This window comes from Lutra lutra, chromosome 17 (genome assembly GCF_902655055.1).
Source record: "Lutra lutra chromosome 17, mLutLut1.2, whole genome shotgun sequence".
NCBI lineage: Eukaryota > Metazoa > Chordata > Mammalia > Carnivora > Mustelidae > Lutra > Lutra lutra.
In genome coordinates this window covers 51,527,603-51,545,824 of record NC_062294.1, presented here as the reverse complement: position 1 = coordinate 51,545,824, position 18,222 = coordinate 51,527,603, and the positions used below count along the sequence as shown (strand labels likewise).

At 49.6% G+C, this 18,222-nt stretch overlaps 1 long non-coding RNA gene and 1 pseudogene across 1 annotated transcript; one reads left to right on the top strand and one right to left on the bottom strand.

Annotated features, from left to right (window-relative positions):
* Window positions 1–607: 607 nt before the first annotated feature.
* Window positions 608–9,728, top strand: LOC125090021 (uncharacterized). The gene is made up of 5 exons (XR_007124138.1): window positions 608–860; window positions 4,954–4,986; window positions 7,279–7,343; window positions 7,571–7,718; window positions 9,624–9,728. It is a non-coding gene; the product is annotated as an uncharacterized LOC125090021 (long non-coding RNA).
* Window positions 9,729–10,313: 585 nt separating this feature from the next.
* On the bottom strand, window positions 10,314–10,690 carry LOC125089497 (60S ribosomal protein L36a-like; annotated as a pseudogene).
* Between the last annotated feature and the right edge of the window lie 7,532 nt (window positions 10,691–18,222).

Here is an 18,222-nt window from a genome sequence, read left to right as displayed (position 1 = left end):
TGCCACAAACATTAACTGATTTAAATAAGAGGATTGGAGAACATTGCCGCTGATTTTGTTTGTAGCATCTGAAATAGTCATGGTTAGTGACTGGGAACAATGGTGTGATTGAAAATTATTAACTCAAGAAAGAAAAAAGGAAGGGAAGGGAAGGGAAGGGAAGGGAAGGAAGGAAGGAAGGAAGGAAGGAAGGAAGGAAGGAAGGAGAGGGAGGGAGGAAGAAAGGAAGAGGGAAGGAGGGAGGAGAAGGGAGGGAGGGAGGAAGGGAAAGGAAGGAAAGGAAAGGAAGGGAAGGAAGGAAGGGAGGGAGGGAGGGAAAGAATATTCACTGGGTTCTCCAATGGCATGTATGTAGCCCCAACATTTCAGAGATCTGGAGTACAGGCTCAGAGAACAAAAAGAACTCTCCAGAGTCACTCAGCTGGCTGCCTGGAGTGAACCTGCGCTCTGCCACTTTGGCCTCAGTTTCCCCAGCTGTCAAGCCAGGGACAAGAGTCCCAGGACATGGAGCTATGTGAGACTCCTCCCAGCCTGGAGCAGCGCTGTTGCTTCCCAGGACTACCTACCAGCTGACCTCTCTAGTTGCAGAGCGGTCAGAGGCTGTGTTCAGCTCCATCCCTTTTAGCAAAATAGCAAAAGGCGAAAAAGCAAACCCCACATGCTAGGTGGGGGAAACGCAGCTTCTCCGGGCTTCGTGCTTTTATCAAAGTTTCTCCAGTTCCATTTTCTCATCTCTGTTTGGAAAAGGCAGATGTGTTTCTCACCAGTAGCCGGTCCCCCAGTGCTTGCAAAGGGGCAGTGAGTGAGTGAAGTAACCATGGGAAAAACTTAGCTCAGACAGACGGTCCCGAAAGGGTGAGGTGAGCGCCCTCCCTTCCCCACGGTTGGCCATGGTGATGCTTGTCTTGTTCCTCACCTTGGATTGCCCTGGGAGTCCACCAGGACTCCCCCGCCCCCTTTACCAGTACTCACCTTTCCATCCCTTGCCTCCCTTGCAAAGTGTGTGGGCCTCTTCCGCTCTTCCCAGATCCCTCCAGAGCGGGTGGCTGGGAGAGGGGGTCTAACGTGGGCCACGCCCACACGTGGGAACTGGGGTGAGCATCTGTCCTTTATGTGGGGCCCCTGCGTGGCTCAGTCATTAAGCTTCTGACTCTTCTTTTCGGCTCAGGTCAAGATCTTAGGGTCATGAGTTCCATCCCTGGGCTAGGCTCCGGGCTCGGGCTCGGGCTCAGTGCTGAGTTGGTCTGAGATTCTCTCTCTCCCCCTGCTCCTCCCTTCCACTCCTGTGCCCTCGCTCGCTTGCTCTCTCTCTCTCTTTCCAAAATAAACAGAAAAATAAAATCTTAAAAAAAACAGTAATTAAAGGAATAAATGGTATGAAATGGATATGGAAGGATCAAGCAAGCTACAGAGCTGAGCCAGAGCCGGGGTTCCCAAACTTGAGCATTGTGGCACTGGGGGGCGGGGGGAGGGAGGGCGGCGGTAAGGGGGGCGACGGATTAGCATTTCTGACTCCTGTGCAGGTGAGGGGGCTGGAGCCGGTGCAGGAAGCCCACTCTAAGCACGTGCTAGAGCGCATTCTCAGGGGGATGTTCCTGATTCTTCTATGCACACCCCCCCATCCCGAGATAGGGCTCCGAGAACCTGCTGTGGCGTCAGTCCGGGTGCCAGGTGCCAGGAGAGCAGCTCCGTGGGAGGGGCAGACGCCGAGAGTATAAACCAGAGGCAACACTGGCTCCGGGGCAGGCCGTCTGCAGGTGCCCGGAGGTGATGAGGAGTCCAGTGAGCTGGCTATCCCTGGCTGTCTGTGTGGGTGGGCTGAAAGCAGGTGGGTGAAGGAGGGAGCAGGGGTCACGGCAAGAAGGGGAGACCCCCTGGGATGTAACGGTTGCAGTGAGCAGGGCAGGAAACGGATTCCACCGCGGGTCCCTGGGATCTTTGAGCTACAGCATAACAGCTGGTGCAAAATAAAGGGTGTGGGGGGCTCCGCTTGTATCAAGTGTCTGAGATTGTCAGACTCCCAGAAACACCGTGCAGAGGGGTGCACGCCCAGGCTGGGGAGAAGGGAGCCGGGGAGCTTGCTGTTCTGTGGGTGTAGGCTGAGGACCGTCTGCCCGCTGTTGGCAGGACTGTAATGCGGACTTAAAACTGTGCTAAGAAGGTAGATCTGCTGCAGAATGCTCTTACCACAATTAAAACACACAAAAATAAATAAATAAATAATAAACAGAAATAAGAGAAAGAAGACACTTATCACGGGCTGCTTTGGAAAGTTCTCTTTCACGATCTCCCTTTGATAACTCAGCTGCCGTTTGAACCGTATAAATTACCTCCCCCCAAAAAACAGACCAATGCAGTAGAGAGCAAGTGATCTTTATCTCAGGTCGCCGTCTGCGGGGTAAGGATTAAAACCCTGGAAGAGCCCTGCCTGCGCCACGCCAGACGGATCCGCATTGGTTCCCATTCCCCTCCCCCACCCCACCTCCGGAGCCATGGAGACTGCGCATGAGCGGGGCACCCCCGGCTGTCCAAGCCCAGGGTGCTGGAACCTGCTCCAGGGTTTGGACTCTGGTTGGGAGATGGGGCGGGGGGGCTGGTTCAGAGAAGCCCGGGCTGACTCCGTTGAATGCTGCGGGGGAGCGGGGATTCTGTCTGGGTGTCGGCAAACCCTCCCGGAGGGGAAGGCAGACCAGCACGAAGAGGAAGATTTGGTCAGTAGGTCAAGAAGCAGCAGCCACCCAGGGGACAGGCGTGGTTGGTAATCTGTGGCACAGGGAGCCGTGGAGGGCCAGGGTTTCGGGTGTCCGGTGTCGGGCGGCTGTGTTTTTCCCTTTCTCAAAACACAGGGGACACACTGTAGGTCCTTAGTCAGTATCCGTGGTCCTCAGTCAGCATCATTAGCTGGAGGCGGACCAGGAGGACCGGGTGGGAGGGGTCAAAACCATTTATCAAATGGTAAAAAGTAGTCATGTTTGGCCGGAGGCGCAGTGTGATAGTGACCTAAAGCACAGTGACAGATGATCTGTAAGGATCTGGTGGGGTTCCGCCGTAGCAGTAGATGGGAACGGCCAAGGACGTTTTCTGGGGGAACCGGCGTCTGCAAGAAATAGCCCATTCCTTGGAACCAGAAGACCAAGGTGGACATGAGCCCCGGCCGCACACATTTTTGACTGTAGCCAATGTTTGGGTGAAAGTGTCTCTCTGCTCTTTCACGTGTAAAATGAGAAGGCTGTGGGGATTACAGAGATGAGAGGTGGGCGAACATTAGCGGTTCTGTGGCAAGCCGAGAGCACTGCGACAAAGCAGAAACTTCAGCACCCATGGTTTTATGCTAAAAGTATCCTAACTCACCACCAGTACCCAGAGGGGGGCTCAGCTTTGTGGCAGCTCCCAGAAGGGTTTTGGGGACAGAAACAACGCCCCCCCCCAGAGGCAGGATCATTTTAAAGGCTCAGTTTCTGGAGCGCCAGTACCTACCGATTCAGTTTTATGGTTTTGACAGTGATTTCCCTCTCTACACTTCCATTTGTGTATCTACAAAATGGAGGTCATTATCAATATGTAACCGAGAAATGTAATATATAATAATAATCCCAATCTTTCAGGGGCCATGTAAGCAACCAGTGTCAAGGAGATAATTGGCATAAGGCGCTAAATACGAAGGTAGACACCTAGAAAACTACCCCAGTGACTATTTATTTAACCATGCCTTCAAAATCGTTGACATGTTAGCTTCTTTCTGAAGAGCAGGGCTGTGATCCCCTAACATTGGTGCCAGACGCACCACACAGCAGCTCCTGAGTTAGAGTCTCATGCGAACCTACAAATGAGCATTGTTGTATCGGAGACAAAGTCAGGTTCATGGATTGCACAGGTAAGTCACTTGCCTGCACAGGTCACCTGCACAGGTAAGTGGCAATTCCAAGATGGCATCAATATCATGGTCAGAACACAGCCTCTGAAGTCAGACCTCTTGACTTTGGACCTGGTTCCTACCAGTTGGTGGTCATGTGACTCTCTCTTTTCCTGTTTTCTCAACTGTAAACTTTTGGAGGAATGGGGAAAAAGAGAGAGCTCCCAGTGAGAACCTCTCCTAGGGCTGTTTTAGTTAACGAGAACAGCTGGAACATGGCAATAGCGCAGTAGACCTTAGTCAATGTTATTGGGTAATGAAACTTTGTATTTCCCTTCTAGCCTTTAGCAAGGTCTAACCTGGATTTTATGGTCTAACCTTACTCCCTACAATGGGCTCAGGGATGATACAAGAGCAAAATTTTCCAAGAAGTGAAACACACAGAACAAATCAGCATTGAGGGTACACTGAGCAAACAGGTTGTTTTCCTGAAACGTTGACATGTGGGCAAAAGCTAGAACGTTTCCTCCAACCTTGAGACTTGTGGAATTTCAGCCAATGGGTGGAAGCTGGATGACACTAGATTTCCTCGAACTTACTCCAAGAAAGACCTTGGGGATAGTCAGAGCTCACACCTGAGTTAAGTTAAGGGGCTTTCTTGGGTAGATGTGAGACATCTCCTCAGTTGACCTAAAACAGCCCTAGGAGAGGTTCTCATTTGGAGAGCCACTCGGCAAGAGCCTGCCCCCATAGGAAGTAGACCCTAAGTCATCCAGAATGTGACAGCTTAGGTATTTCTGCAACACGAGGACAACTGGCTACATGTACTTCAAGGTATTTTAATAGTCATTAGTTGGGCACCTGGTTGGCCCAGTGGGTTAAGTGGCTCAGGTCATGATCCTGGAGTCCAGGATCCAGTCCCAAGTTAGGTTCTCCACTCGGCAGGGAGTCTGCTTCTCCCTCTGACCCTCCCCATTCTCTTAGTCTCTCTCAAATAAATAATAATAATATAAAAAATAAAATCTCTAATAGTCATTAGTCTAGGAATGGAGTGTTTTAGGAGCTGGGTCTAAATTTTATCCATTTCTTTTCACTTTCAGAATTGATTACCCATTTACACCCGCCGGTTCTAGGTAAGGAGATATCTCTTCATTTGTTAGCGTCTCAAATGTTAGCCTCACCCATGAAACAATGTCATGATCTTGGAGATCCTTGCACTTCCCACCATTTTGCTCTTCTGTTATTCTTCTGGCTGTAAAGGCCCTCCCTGGTCATGACAGCCAAATCCCAGATTGATAAAATTCACCCATTTTAAGTGTACCATTCAATGATTTTTTTAGTAAATTTACAGAGGCGTATAAACATCACCACAATCCAGTTCTAGAACATGTTCATCACCCCCAAGAAGACCTCTTGGATCCATTCACCGTCACCCCCCTCCAAATTCCCGTCCCCACACACAGGCAACCACCAGTCTCCTTCCCGTCTCTAGAGATTGGTCTTTTCTGGACATTTCATATAAATGGAAGCCTACATGTGATCTTCTGCATCTGCTTTTTAAGTTAATCATGGAACTCTTACCTGCTCACATTAGCTAATGTTGCCTCAGGGTCTCAGTTCTTGAAAGAGGTGGCCCATTTCCACCTGTACACGACTGGTACTCAGTTTTAACCTACACACATGAAATTGGGGGTTTTGGGAGAGAAATGCAGAGGTGGGAACACTTTGTGGGGTAGTCAAGCCAGGGAAAGGGACATTTGAGTCCAAAAAGATTGGTTGGTTTCTTAATTGCTTCAGTTACCAATTACTTGTTTGGGGGTTGAACTAGCGTAGCCTGGAGCACATACTGGAAAATGTGGCCCTTCAGCCTTCTTGGCTTTGGAGTCAGAAGGAAGCTGTTTTCAGGGCAGTTGGCAGGCTGCAGCGTCTCTGGGTGTAGGGATCGCATGCTGAGGACCAAAGCTGACCTTCGCAAGAGTCTCATGACAATACCCAGTTCACTGGACTGATGTGGGGATATCATCACGTGCATTATTGCTTGTAAACTATGTCCAATGCATCTAGCAGAGAGTAAGCTATATTCTGTAACTACATAATAATAACTAAATAATAATAAGCATAACAATTACTAATGGTATACAAATTGTTAAATAATTTAAAATATTAAATAATGAATTTCACAATGACAAATAACATGGTTAAATAATAACATAACAAAGGTGCTAATATAATTGTTAATAAATAACATAATTAAATAATAAATATAAATAACATATAGCAATATAAGTAACATATAGCAATATATAATATATATTATAATATATATATAATAAAAATATAAATAATATATAGCAAATATAAGCAACATATAGCAATAAATTAATCTGGGTCAAAATTACTTCAGGCTTATGAAGGGTCAACCAATATTTATTCATTAAGTCTCTATCATGTGCCAGTCCCTATCAGTTGATATCACTGGTCTAGCTTTGGATAAGATACATGGGGTCATTTCTAACAAATGAGAAAGACTCTGAACAAGTCATTATGCATTAAATAATCATAAGGAATGGGAACCTGTATGAGAGTGCAATACAAATGGATCTAGTGCAGTCTGGATGTTCCAGAAGGTTCCATGGAGATTCACATCTAGGCTGAACCTAAGAAGAGGGTTAAACAGGCAAAGGGTGCGTGGTTTTCCTGCCAAGCAGAGAAAATCATCGGTAAATCCCCAAGGCAAGAAAGATGGCGGCACCCTCCGGACACCTACCAAGGGGTGAGCAGAGAGAACACAGGAAGGAAAGTCCAAGGTGAGGCTTCAAGTCCAAGAGCGAGCAGAGTATTGTGAGCCATTTCAATGCTGCTTCTGATCCTAAGATCTGTTTGGTCTTAATAGGCTGGGGGCAGGGGCTGGCTGGTCTTTGAGAATGGACTTTCTCTCCACAGTGTGGAGATGGATGGAGCAAATAGGTTGGAAGCTTCCAGAAATCAGTTATTGTCATCGTGAAGGCGAGATGCAATGCTAAGGTAGTGATGAAAGTGCAGAGAGAAGTAGATAGCTTCGCGAGATACATAGGAGCCAATTCTGGCAAGTTAACAGTTTTACTTTTCTGAGAGAGAGGGAGAAAGGAGACTATGAGAAAGACTCCAGAATTTCGGCTTAGGAGATGAAGTGTGGGTCCTCTGCTCATGGGTATTTTGTGCCACATACAGGAAGGCAAGTTGGAGAGACCAGCCCCATGTGGACACAGGGCAGCGGGTGGACAGCGTAGTGCAGATCATTGGGATGGACGTTAGAAAGTCAGTTCCTATTGTAAGCTTGCCCCACACCAGCATGTTTCTTCTTTTCCAGAGTTTGTTAACAGTACGTGTGTCTTTCCATTTATGTATGGCGACTCCATATACTACAACTGCATCTCCCTCCACAGTGATTATGACTGGTGCTCACTCGACAAGAAATTCCAAGGCAGATGGCGGTACTGCACGGGGCAAGGTGGGCATCGCTATGATGGATGCCAGGGATCCAAGATTCGACTGATAGGAGCTGACTGCGCGATTTTGATGTTGGGTAAACCCGAGTCTGAATGACTGTTCTCTGTGTTGACCACTTTGAAAAGAGCTGGATGTGGGAGACAAAGCACGGGTTTTGAGTTTAGTAATGGTTGATCCCAAAATTTGCCATGTTCATATTTCCGCTTCTGCTCCTTCCTTTCTCTGCAGATCCCCCCAAGTGTGCCTTCCCCTTCCTCTACAGAAAAAAGCTCTTTTATGAATGCACCAAGAATGGCTATGTTTTGAATCGGAGTTGGTGCTCATTGACAAAAAATTATAACCGAGATGGGAAATGGAAGCAGTGCTCTCCTTTTGGGTAAGTTGGCTGGGAAAGAAGGCTGTGTGTGTGTGTGTGTGTGTGTGTGTGTGTGTGTGTGTGTGTGTGTGTGTGTGTTGTGTTGGGGGGGTTCTCTTAAAGTGGGGAACTTTCTAGGTTAATGAAAAGGGAAGGTTGAGGTTTACATTACTCAGTAATGGATGAGATTGGAGCTCAGCAAACATTTCCTGTAAAGGGCCCATTCATAAGTATTTTAGACTTCGCAGGTTTTATGGTCTCTCACATACTCAACTCTACCCAGTAGCACAAAAGTAGCCACAGGCAATAAAAAACAAATGAACGTGGTTGTTCCAATTAAATTTTATTTATAGACCCTGAAATTTGAATCTCATATAATTTTCAGAGGCCACAAAGTTTCAATCCCCTTTTGACTTCAATTTTTAGCTAAAATTCACTTAAAAATAAGAAAACCAATAGCTCATGGGTCATAACAACAGACAGTCCGTTGAATTTGGCCTCTGGGCTCTAGCTTGCTGGCCCCTGGATTGAACATCTGTCCTTGACCCTATGAGGACGAAGAAATGAGGCTAGTTTCCATTGAAAAGAAGACACGAGAAGGAGAAGAGCCTGATCAACAGACCACGAAGAGCTCACTCATCTCCGTGCTCTTGTATTACAGTGAGGATTTTTACTGAGTGTACAAAAGTGTCTCAGTCAACCTTCACGATGCCCTCAGGGAGTAATTACGGACATGTGTTTATGCCCACAGAGAAATGAGGAAACAAGGCTCAAAGGGATAGGTTATACCCAAACTCAGTGTTAAATCCCATCATCTTAATGAGGCTTTGTGCAGAGACCACTTACTAGCTGTTCCCATTAAATGAGCCCCTACGATAGGCTCAGTTATGAGCTTTCCACTCATTACCTCTCTCCCCACCAAAATTGCCTTTTTATGAATCTGGAAACAGACATCGAGAAGATGCCCATCGAGATCATGACCTGAGCCAAAGGCTTAACCGACTGAGCCACCCAGGCACCCCTGACTTTTATTTTTTAAATTCTGATTTTGATTTACACAAGTGATGCATGAACACTTGCTCACTTAAGATTGAGGCAGCACGTAAATATGGGTAAAACGTTACCCCTTCCCTGTCCCGCTCACATCGCTCTGTTTCCTACTCTCTTCCACAGCGGGAAATCCAACCAACCGCTCAGGACATGTTCTTCTGGGTTTATTCTAGGCCTTTACACAAAGATAACAATTTCAAGGTCCTTTAAAACATGAATGAGTAATACCGTTTCTTTTGTCCTGTGACTTGATACTTGATCTTCATTTAAATATACACATTATGGTGATTTTTCCACCTGAATTCATAAAGCTACCTCCCTTTTCTTCATGCTTTCACCAAATTTCAAAATACAGATATACTATTCTATGAGAGTATAACCTGTTTGTTTTCAATGGTTACCTTCCACGTTGCTTTTTAAGTGAGTGTACGAGGGTTGGCTTTTTAAAAGTTATTATTAGAATAACTGAGTGGAATCACGAGGTCAAAGGGTATGTACATCTCGAGGGTGTGTGTTACATTTTGGGTTATTCAAAATTATCCTCTGTCAACATTACTGGACTGCCTGTTTTTAACTTTCTTATCACTGAAAATAACCAATTCGGTGAATCTGTTCACATAGGAGACTATGTGATTTATGTTAAATAATCAAGAAACTAAAACTATCAATAGTGGCATACTGAATTTCAGAGGGAGAGAGAAAGTCTTAAACCTTCCTATGGCCACTGATTTACAACACATCTGTCTTTCTCCTGTTCCACTTATCCATGCTAGTTAGTTCTGGGTAGACCAGATCTCCCATCAGAGAGGCAACTGATCATTCTGTCTTGAAGGGTGATAGACTGATACTATCCTAACCTCTGTTTTTCTTCCACAGTCTCTAAATGAGTCTTCGTGTCCTTGAAGAGACAGAAGTTATAGGACTCATCAGTTGCCTCTCAGAATATATCATTTCCCTGATTATTATGACAATAAAGATTTGGTGTCTCTAACCTGTGGATGACTCCTTTTGTTGAAAAAAAAAAAATAAGTCATGGCCAGTGTTCAGTGATAATCAGTACAATGCTGACCGTGGTGGGGTGGGGAGCTAAGGGGACATTTGTGGGGAAGAGCTTGGCTTCAGATCCAAATCCTGCTGAATGGCTAACTGCATGATCTTTCGTAAGTTAAGTAAGTTCTCAGAGACTCGAGCTTCTGCTCATGGACTTTTTGAAGTATAATATACACTTTGAATTTTTTTTGAGGCAAAATTTATGACATAGAATTGCCCATTGTAATGTGAACAATTCAGTAGGACTTAATGTCATCGAGATATTGCACAAACGACACCTCTACTGAGATCCAAAACATTTTCACCCCCCAGAAGTAAACCCTGTACCCATTAAGCAGACAGTCCCCCTTGCCTCTCCTCCAGCCCCCAGCCACCACTCATCTTCTTCTGCTGTCCCTATGGATTGACCCATTCTGGATGTTTCATATAAGTGGAATCATCAACATGTGACTTTTTGTGTCTGGCTTCTTTCATTTAGAATAATGTGGTTTTTGGGGTTTGTTTTTTTGAAGTGAACATAACTTCAAGGTTTTATTGTCTTCATAATATAACAAAATATGAAACTTAGAACTGGATCACTCGGCCCTTCTTCTTCTTATCTCCTCCCAGTTCAAAATGTTTGCATCTCTTAGTAGCCAGCGTTCTCTTAGATCTGCAATTGGGCTCAACACATTCAAACCTCAGCACAATATTCTTTATAGAGTTAGCCTTTTTCCGGAAAATCAGCTTAGTCTGCCCAACATAGCCACTCTGTTTCCTGTCATAATGTCACTTTCCCTGGGCATAAAGAGAATCTTTGCCTTTCTTGTACTGTGTCACTTTGTGGGGTTGGTGCTTGTCACACTTCCTGCAGAAAAGTCCAGCGAGTTTAGGGACGTTTACCATGTTTGCGAGAGGGCTATCAGCACCGAAAGCTAGAAGAACGTTTCTGAAGCTCATCCACTTTGTTGCACACATATCCATAGTTCACTTCTTTTTTATGGCCAAGTAATATTCCATTTTATGGCTATACCACACTTGATTTATCCACTAATATGTATATTTTATAAAGCACATAGGTGACGTGTGTAGAGACAGGTGAATTTTCACAAACTAAACACGTCACGTAACTGACAGTCATACTAAGAAACAGATAATTTCTGGGGCGCCTGGTGGCTCAGTCGGTTAAGTGTCTACCTTCATCTCAGGTCGTTATCCGGGGGGTCCTGGGATCAAGCCCCAGGTCAAGCTCCTTGCTCAGTGGGGTGTCTGCTTCTCCCTCTACCCCTCCTTCCCACTTGTGATCTCTCATGCTCTCTCTCAAATAAATAAAGTATTTTTTAAAATAAAAAAATAAAACCATACTGAGACACTGGGCGAGTGTTGTAAGTTATAAGACAAGGCGGCTTATAAACAACAGAACAACAGAAGTTTATTTTTCATGGTGCAGGAGGCTGGAGGTCTGAGATCAGGGTGCCAACATGATCCAGTGAGAGCCCTCTAGTGGGGACAGGGGAGGGGGTGATGGGTAGACTTCTGCTTGTGTCTGAGCAGGGCAGAAGAGGGGGAGCTAGCTCTCTGGGACCTTTCTTGTAAGAGCCCACTCGTTATCAATCCATTCACCCTCCTGAACTAATCAGCTCCCAAAAGCCCCCCACCTCCTAATAACCATCACTGGGGGCATTAGGTTTTCTAGATAAGAATTTGAAAGGGGCACAAACTTCAAGCCCTAGCACTAGCAGAAATGCAAAATCGTAAGCCACTCTGGAAAGCAGGCAGCCTCTCAGCAAGTTCCATGCTCTCCATAAGTTCAATGTCACATTCTATGTCCGACTCGCTTGACTTGTGGTCATTATGCACCTGATATTTGAGCTCATGTAACACTATTTCATTGCACAAATGCCCCCAAACTTATTTTATCCTTTTTATTCCTGATGGGCATTGGGAAGTTGCTCGCTTGGGTTTATAATCCTTAATGCACCTTTGACTGTATCTGTCTGTATATGTCTTGGAGCACGTTTCTTTCGGGTACACACCAAGGACTGGGATTGCCTGATCCTAAAATGTGTGCACATTACAATTTGGTGACTTCGGGCCACTGATTTCCAAGGAGATTGCTCCGATTTAAATTCGAACCAGCCACGGTTCCAAATCCTTGCCAAATTAGTATTTTCTAGCTTTTTGGCTTTAAATTAAGGAATGGAAGCAAATATTATGTTACCTCTGTCTTTTTCCTGTTTTCCTCTCAGGAAAAACTAAGAGCCTCTCTCCCATCCAGCCCAAGGTCCTGGCTCAGAGGCGGCGGTGTATGGGTGCCCCCTGGTGGTCTCAGGACATCACAACAGGTTTCTCTGTCCCCACTCCCCCAAAGGAGGCCCTGAAGGAACCCCATCTTTGATCTGACCTGTGTCTCCAAGCACATTGTTTAGCATGACAATATTAAAGCTACACTAGTTTGGAGGTATTTCCTGTTAGGCACTTATCTAGAGGAATTTTAGGCAAAGACTAAAAAAAAGGGGGGGGAAGGCTTTAATTTTTTACAAGCAAAATCATTGGTGGATACTGTGTTTGCTTACTATAAAAACAACTACCCTTAAAAACCTTTCTTTTTTGTGGCACTTGACTTTTTTTAGATGGATTTTAGCAAAAAGGGTGATGTAGTGTTCCATGATTCATCGTTTATGTATAACACCCAGTGCTCCCTGCAATCCGTGCCCTCCTTAATACCCACCACTGGGGTCACCCCTCCCCTCCAAAACCCTCAGTTTGTTTCTCGGAGTCCACAGTCTCTCATGGTTCATCTCCCCCTCTGATCTCCACCCCCCTTCACTTCCTTTCCTTCTCCTAATGTCCTCCATGCTATTCCTTATGCTCCACAAGTTAGTGAAACCATATGATAATTGACTCTCTCTGCTTGACTTACTTCACTCAGCATAATCCCCTCCAGTCCCACCCAGGTTGATGCAAAATTTGGGTATTCATCCTTTCTGATGGCTGAGGAATATTCCATTGTGTATATGGACCACATCTTCTTTATCCATTCGTCTGTTGAAGGGCATCTTGGCTCCTTCCACAGTTTGGCTATCGTGGACCTTGCTGCTATGAACATTGGGGTGCACAGTAGAGTCTTACCTCTACCACTGATGCCATGGATGCCAGCAGACCTTGTACCAAAGAGGGAGCCCTCTGGATCATAGGGATCACCATGGGTTCCTCCAGATCAACAGTGTTGGCTGGCCATGTGATTGAGCGATCCACGTGCCATCGTATGTATGTATGTATGTATGTATGTATGTATGTATGTATTTTGCTACAGGTTGGAAAACAGACTAATTCTTGCTCTGGTTACTGCTTTGAGGGATACAGATATAGGGGAGTCCCAAGACCTGCCTTTGAGAAGTTACCACCCCCTCCCCTCCTTCCTGAGCTGAGCAGAAGGTCCAGATGCTTCCCTCAGGGATGGTCCCGATGAAACCCAGGAAAGTTTCCTGGGGGATAACAAAGGTTCTTGGATTCAGAGGGGGCAGGGGGGCTGGGGCTGTTTAGGTAAGAGGTGAAATGTAATTAGAAAGGTGAGTAGGGAGGGATCTGTGCTACTTAATCTGCTCAGGTCCTGTGCAGCAGGTCAAGGCAAAAGAGAACTGTCTCCGATGTTAGAAAATCCGTCCGTTTGCCATTCCGTGGTGGCCGTTTGGTGCCTGGCGGTTCCCAGGGTCAGCAGCCTCCCTCCCCCTGACCAGGGTGTGAGTCTGAAGCTCATCTGACCCCCCAACCTCGCTTCCCACCCCACCCCCCGCCCCCTGCCCCGGCTCCACAGAAGGCTTCAGGGATGCTCCTGATCTCAGCTCCCTCTCCTGGGATAGATGCAAAATTAGATATCTCCCAGGGACAACTGGGGTGGGGTTTTGGCAGTTTGTGTGTACATCCTTAGCAGGGTCTGTCAGATAAGGACCGGCTTTCAGTACTTCCCGGCGGTATCTCCACATTCGCACCATACACACACACACACACACACACACTCTCTCTCTCTCTCTCCTACTCCAAGCCTGACACACACACTTCTCCCCTTTCCCCTTCCCCCCATCCACAGACACGGTCACGTGAGCGTCCCTCCCCCAAATCTGATCTAATTCTCTCTCTGCTCTGCTGAGGCCCTCCCGGCTTAAGAGGATTGGAGTATTTGCTAAATGGGACCAGGACAGGGTTAGAGAAACAGCTGTGGGGAGACCCAGGGACCAAGATGGCCATGGGGCGGGGGGGGGGGGGGGGGGAGGAGACAAAGAAGCCGAGAGAAGGGGTGAGGGGTTCTCCTGGAGTGTTGTGGGGGGTGGTTGAGAAGGTCAAAAAAGGGCATAACTCTAGCTGACTCTGCAGGAGAAAAAGCGTTTCCAAGAGGACCATGAGCTCTATTAATTTTCAAAGTATCAATCCCCCAAACAAGATCCAGATTAAGTCATTAGAATTAAAAGCCCCGAACCAGGTTCCTGGATACATAGTAAATAAACCAGCCGAACCCTCTATATAGGACAAACAGATCAGAAAAATAAAATGTTCAATTATCATCTAAAAAGTCAGGCATAAGAGATAAGACACTACAACTATACCCCCAGAAAGACGTGTGTAAGACCTCTGCGGATAAACAGGAACATTTGGTGGTGAGTCTTTGTAAACAACCAAATGAAGGAATAAATACTGTCCATTGATTGGAGCGCTGGTATGGTAAGGACGTCAGTTCATCCCCAAACCATGACGGGTTTCATGCAATTTTGATTAAATTCCCCCACAAGGCTGCTTGAGAACTTTAGTAAGATCTCAGAGCATCTCTGAAGCAGAGGTCCCGTGGGACACCTGGGAGCCCGGAGAAATGCCCACGGGGGGCCCCTGAGTACCAGTGGGGACACACAACAGCATGACCTGCGGGGACCACAGTGGACACAATATCCCACCTCAGAGGGTGGCATGAACGGGGTGGGGAGGGTGGTCCCGTGGAGAGGGAGTAATCCGGGGTGCAGCCTGACCCGACACCGCTGTCCCCGCTCACGTGGAGATGGTGCACGAAGCCAGCGGACCCCCTAGTCCCCTCTGACCCCGTGGGAACTGCAGGACTCCATGGGGACAGATTGCCCTATGTATCCAGTAACAGCATCTGAGTCACTTGTCCTCTGGGGGGTGGGGAGGCGGGCACGGGAGGTGTCATCTCCCTCTTGGGATCTGGACATCAAAGGGAAAGAGAGAGGGTTCCTCCAAGGGGTCTTGGGTAAGAGGGGGCGCTGTGAAATCGGGGGCCAGGACGGGGTCTAGAGAGAAGTCTGAGGCGAAGGGGTTCTGAGGCCTGGCTGGGTCCGGGGCTGGGATGGGGGTGTGGGCAGAGGGGACACGCCTCGGGGAGCCCCGCTCTGGGTCCCACTGGGCAGGCGGAGGCTAGAGACGCTGGGCTCTGCTGCCTGGGAGACCCTCGTGGACTGTGCCCAGCCACGCTGGAGACGCCTGGGATCCCTGGGAACGCCAAGCAAGCAGGGCCTGGGGCTCGGGTGGGGACAGGGAAGGGGACAGGGACAGATGCGGGGACTCCATGGCCCCTCAGTGCAGCTGGGGGTCCCAGACCTCACCCTTTGGGCAGTCGCTGAAGCCTGGGAGCTTGGCCCACCTGGAGGGAGGGACAGAGGGGACAAGGAGGAGGTGTGAAAAAGGGCTTGGCTCTGGCCAGGGGTGCGGTTGCTCGGGAGAAAAAAACCAGGCCTCACACTGCTCCCTATGGCCCCAGGTCCAAATCGAGGCCCCTGGGATGTGGGGTGCAGGAAGCTACAGGGGCGGCTGCAGAGGGCAGCAGGGGCAGGGCGTGGGCACCCCGCACCCCAGGGCAGGGCTTCACCGAGGCCCTGAACGCTGGTGCCTTAAGGCCCAGCCCCGCGGCTTCAGTCCGGGCAGGATCACGTCGGCGGGTTTGGACAGCACAGGGGTTGAGCTGAACTTGGGGTCCGGCCCCGCTTCTACACGGGGGCCCCTTGTTAGCCGCGTGGGAGCCTCTGGCCTCAGTCTGCTCAGCGGGCGCGGGGGAGGGCCCAGACCCCACCAAGTGCCACCTTCCCAGTAGATCTCCTGAACCCTGGGGACCTGGGGGCGCGGGGGTCCTACCCGAATTTGCTGTTCGTCCAGGTGGAGCCTGGCGGCCAGGGCCAGACGCTCCTGGCGGCTGGGGTAGCGGTTCCTCGCGAAATGTCTCCTCAGCTCCCGCAGCTGCGCCTTGAGGTACACCGTGCGCTTCTTCCGGGGCCTCGGGAGCCTTTGGGGCGCGGGGGGCCCTGAGCAAAGGACCCAGGGTCAGACGAGCCTCGGAGAGAGCCCCCAGCCCGCCGCCGCCCCTCCCCTGCCTGGGCCGCCCCGGGAGCAGGTGGGAGGCTCGGGCCGGGGCGCGAGGCGCAGCTGCGGGTGGGCGGCGGCGCGTGGACCAGACGCCCTGCGGGCTCCGGCCCAGGCTCTCCCGCTGCCGGCCCAAGTCCCTGCGCGTGTCCGGGCCTCGGTGTCCCCGTCCTTGAAACGGGCCCGATTACAGGTCCCGTCTAGTGATTCCGGGGCCCGCAGCCATGGAAGGCGGGCAGGGTGGGCGTCGCAGGCTCAGGCGGGCTCCCACCCCCACCTGCCCCCCGGCTCCTCCCTCGAAGGGCCCGAGCCTCGCTCACACTTGTGAGGGGGCGACTGCGCCCCGGGCCCTCTGCTCAGCCCACCCCCAAGAACTTAAGTCCAGTCCCAACCCCACAGAAGTCCCCACAGCACAGTGTGGGACCCCCTGCCCGGGCGGGGGGCCTCCCCAGCCTGGCCCCGGCTCTGGCCCCTCAGGCAGGCCCAGGCGCACCTGCGGGAGGGCCTGGCGCCATCATCCTCCGCTCTCCTCGCTCCCCGGCGGCCTGTGTGCGAGGCTCTGTCCCCAGCACCCGGGGCTTAAATCCCACCCGCCAGCGGTGCCCACTCACACCCAGCCTGAGGGTCCCGGGACTCTCCCTTACTCAGCCCCCCTTGGCCCGCCCCTGCGGGAATCGCAGGGAGTGACTGATCCTTTCCACCCTGTGGGTGGGAGCGGGGCTGGGGGCTGGGACTTCCGAGAACACCCAGCCTGGGTCCCACCCTCGGGGGCTCTCGCCCAGGGGAACCCCACGTTGCCCATCATGTGGGATCCCCGTCGCAGGAAAGGGCCCCTGCAGCCAGCGCCCTGGGGTCATCCCATCCCTTCCCAGTCCTGGGAGCCCCAGTCACCCGCTTCCCTGTCCAGTCTCCATCCTGTCCTTCCTGCTTGGTCCAGCAGCCTCTCTCCTTGCCCCACAACACCACTCTCGCCTTCTGGTTCCTTCTCTAAATGGCCCCGAGTCCTGGACAGAGGGGAACTCAGACATGCTGGCCCCGATGCTGGTTTGGGGTTCCTGCTGGTTTTCCTATGGGATGGAGGCCGCCAGGGGTGCGGGTGGACGGCTGCCCCTTCCTCCTAGTGAATGAGTGAAGGGGGCTGCTCCGTGTGCGGACTCGGGAGCTCGGGTGGGGACAAGCCCCTCCAATGACACAGACCCACATCTCCGCACCAGACGAGCTCCTCCCTGGCGCCGGGTCTGCTCAGGACTGGAGTCCGGGGAGAACACAGATTACAAGGCTCAGGTCTGGGGGAGGCCTGTTATTTTCATGAGCGGGAGATGAAGGGTAAGTAGGATGGGGGACCAGACACAAAATGAGGGAAAACAAAACGTTCTTATTTGAGGTTTGCCTGAGTGTCTCACGGGGCATTCTACCGTAAGTGGACATTCGTGCCCCTTCCTTTCTGGCAAGATTCTGCCTTAATTGGACATCTTTTTCTCCTTGGCCAGGTAGGAACCCACAGGTCACCAAGTCAATGGCTCTGCTGTCCACAGTGGGCATCTAGCAGTTTCCTTGGTGTAGAAGATGTGACCCAAGGCCAACTTCTCTTTCATTTTTAAAAGAAATGAAGGAGGGGCACCTGGGTAGCTCAGTGGGTTAAGCCCCTGCCTTTGGCTCAAGTCATGATCTCAGGGTTCTGGGATGGAGCCCCGCATCGGGCTCTCTGCTTGGCAGGGAGCCTGCTTCCCCACCCCTCTCTGCCTGCCTCTCCGCCTATTTGTGATCTCTGTCTGTCAAATAAATAAATAAAATCTTAAAAAAAATTGTGGTTCTCTCTCTCTCTCTCTCTCTCTCTATATATATATATATAATACGTGATATTTGTCATTTTAACCATTCGTAAGTATACAATTTAGTGGCATTAAGTACAATCACAATATTAAAATGGTTACAATATTGTGTAACCATCACCACTGCCCATACTTAAAAAACGTTTTCGTCCTCCCCCGGGCAGAAACAAGAACTCCTCCTTCTGCCCTCCCTCCGCCCCTGGTAATGTCCAATCCATTCTCCGTCCCTTTGAATTTGACTAAGTAAATCATAT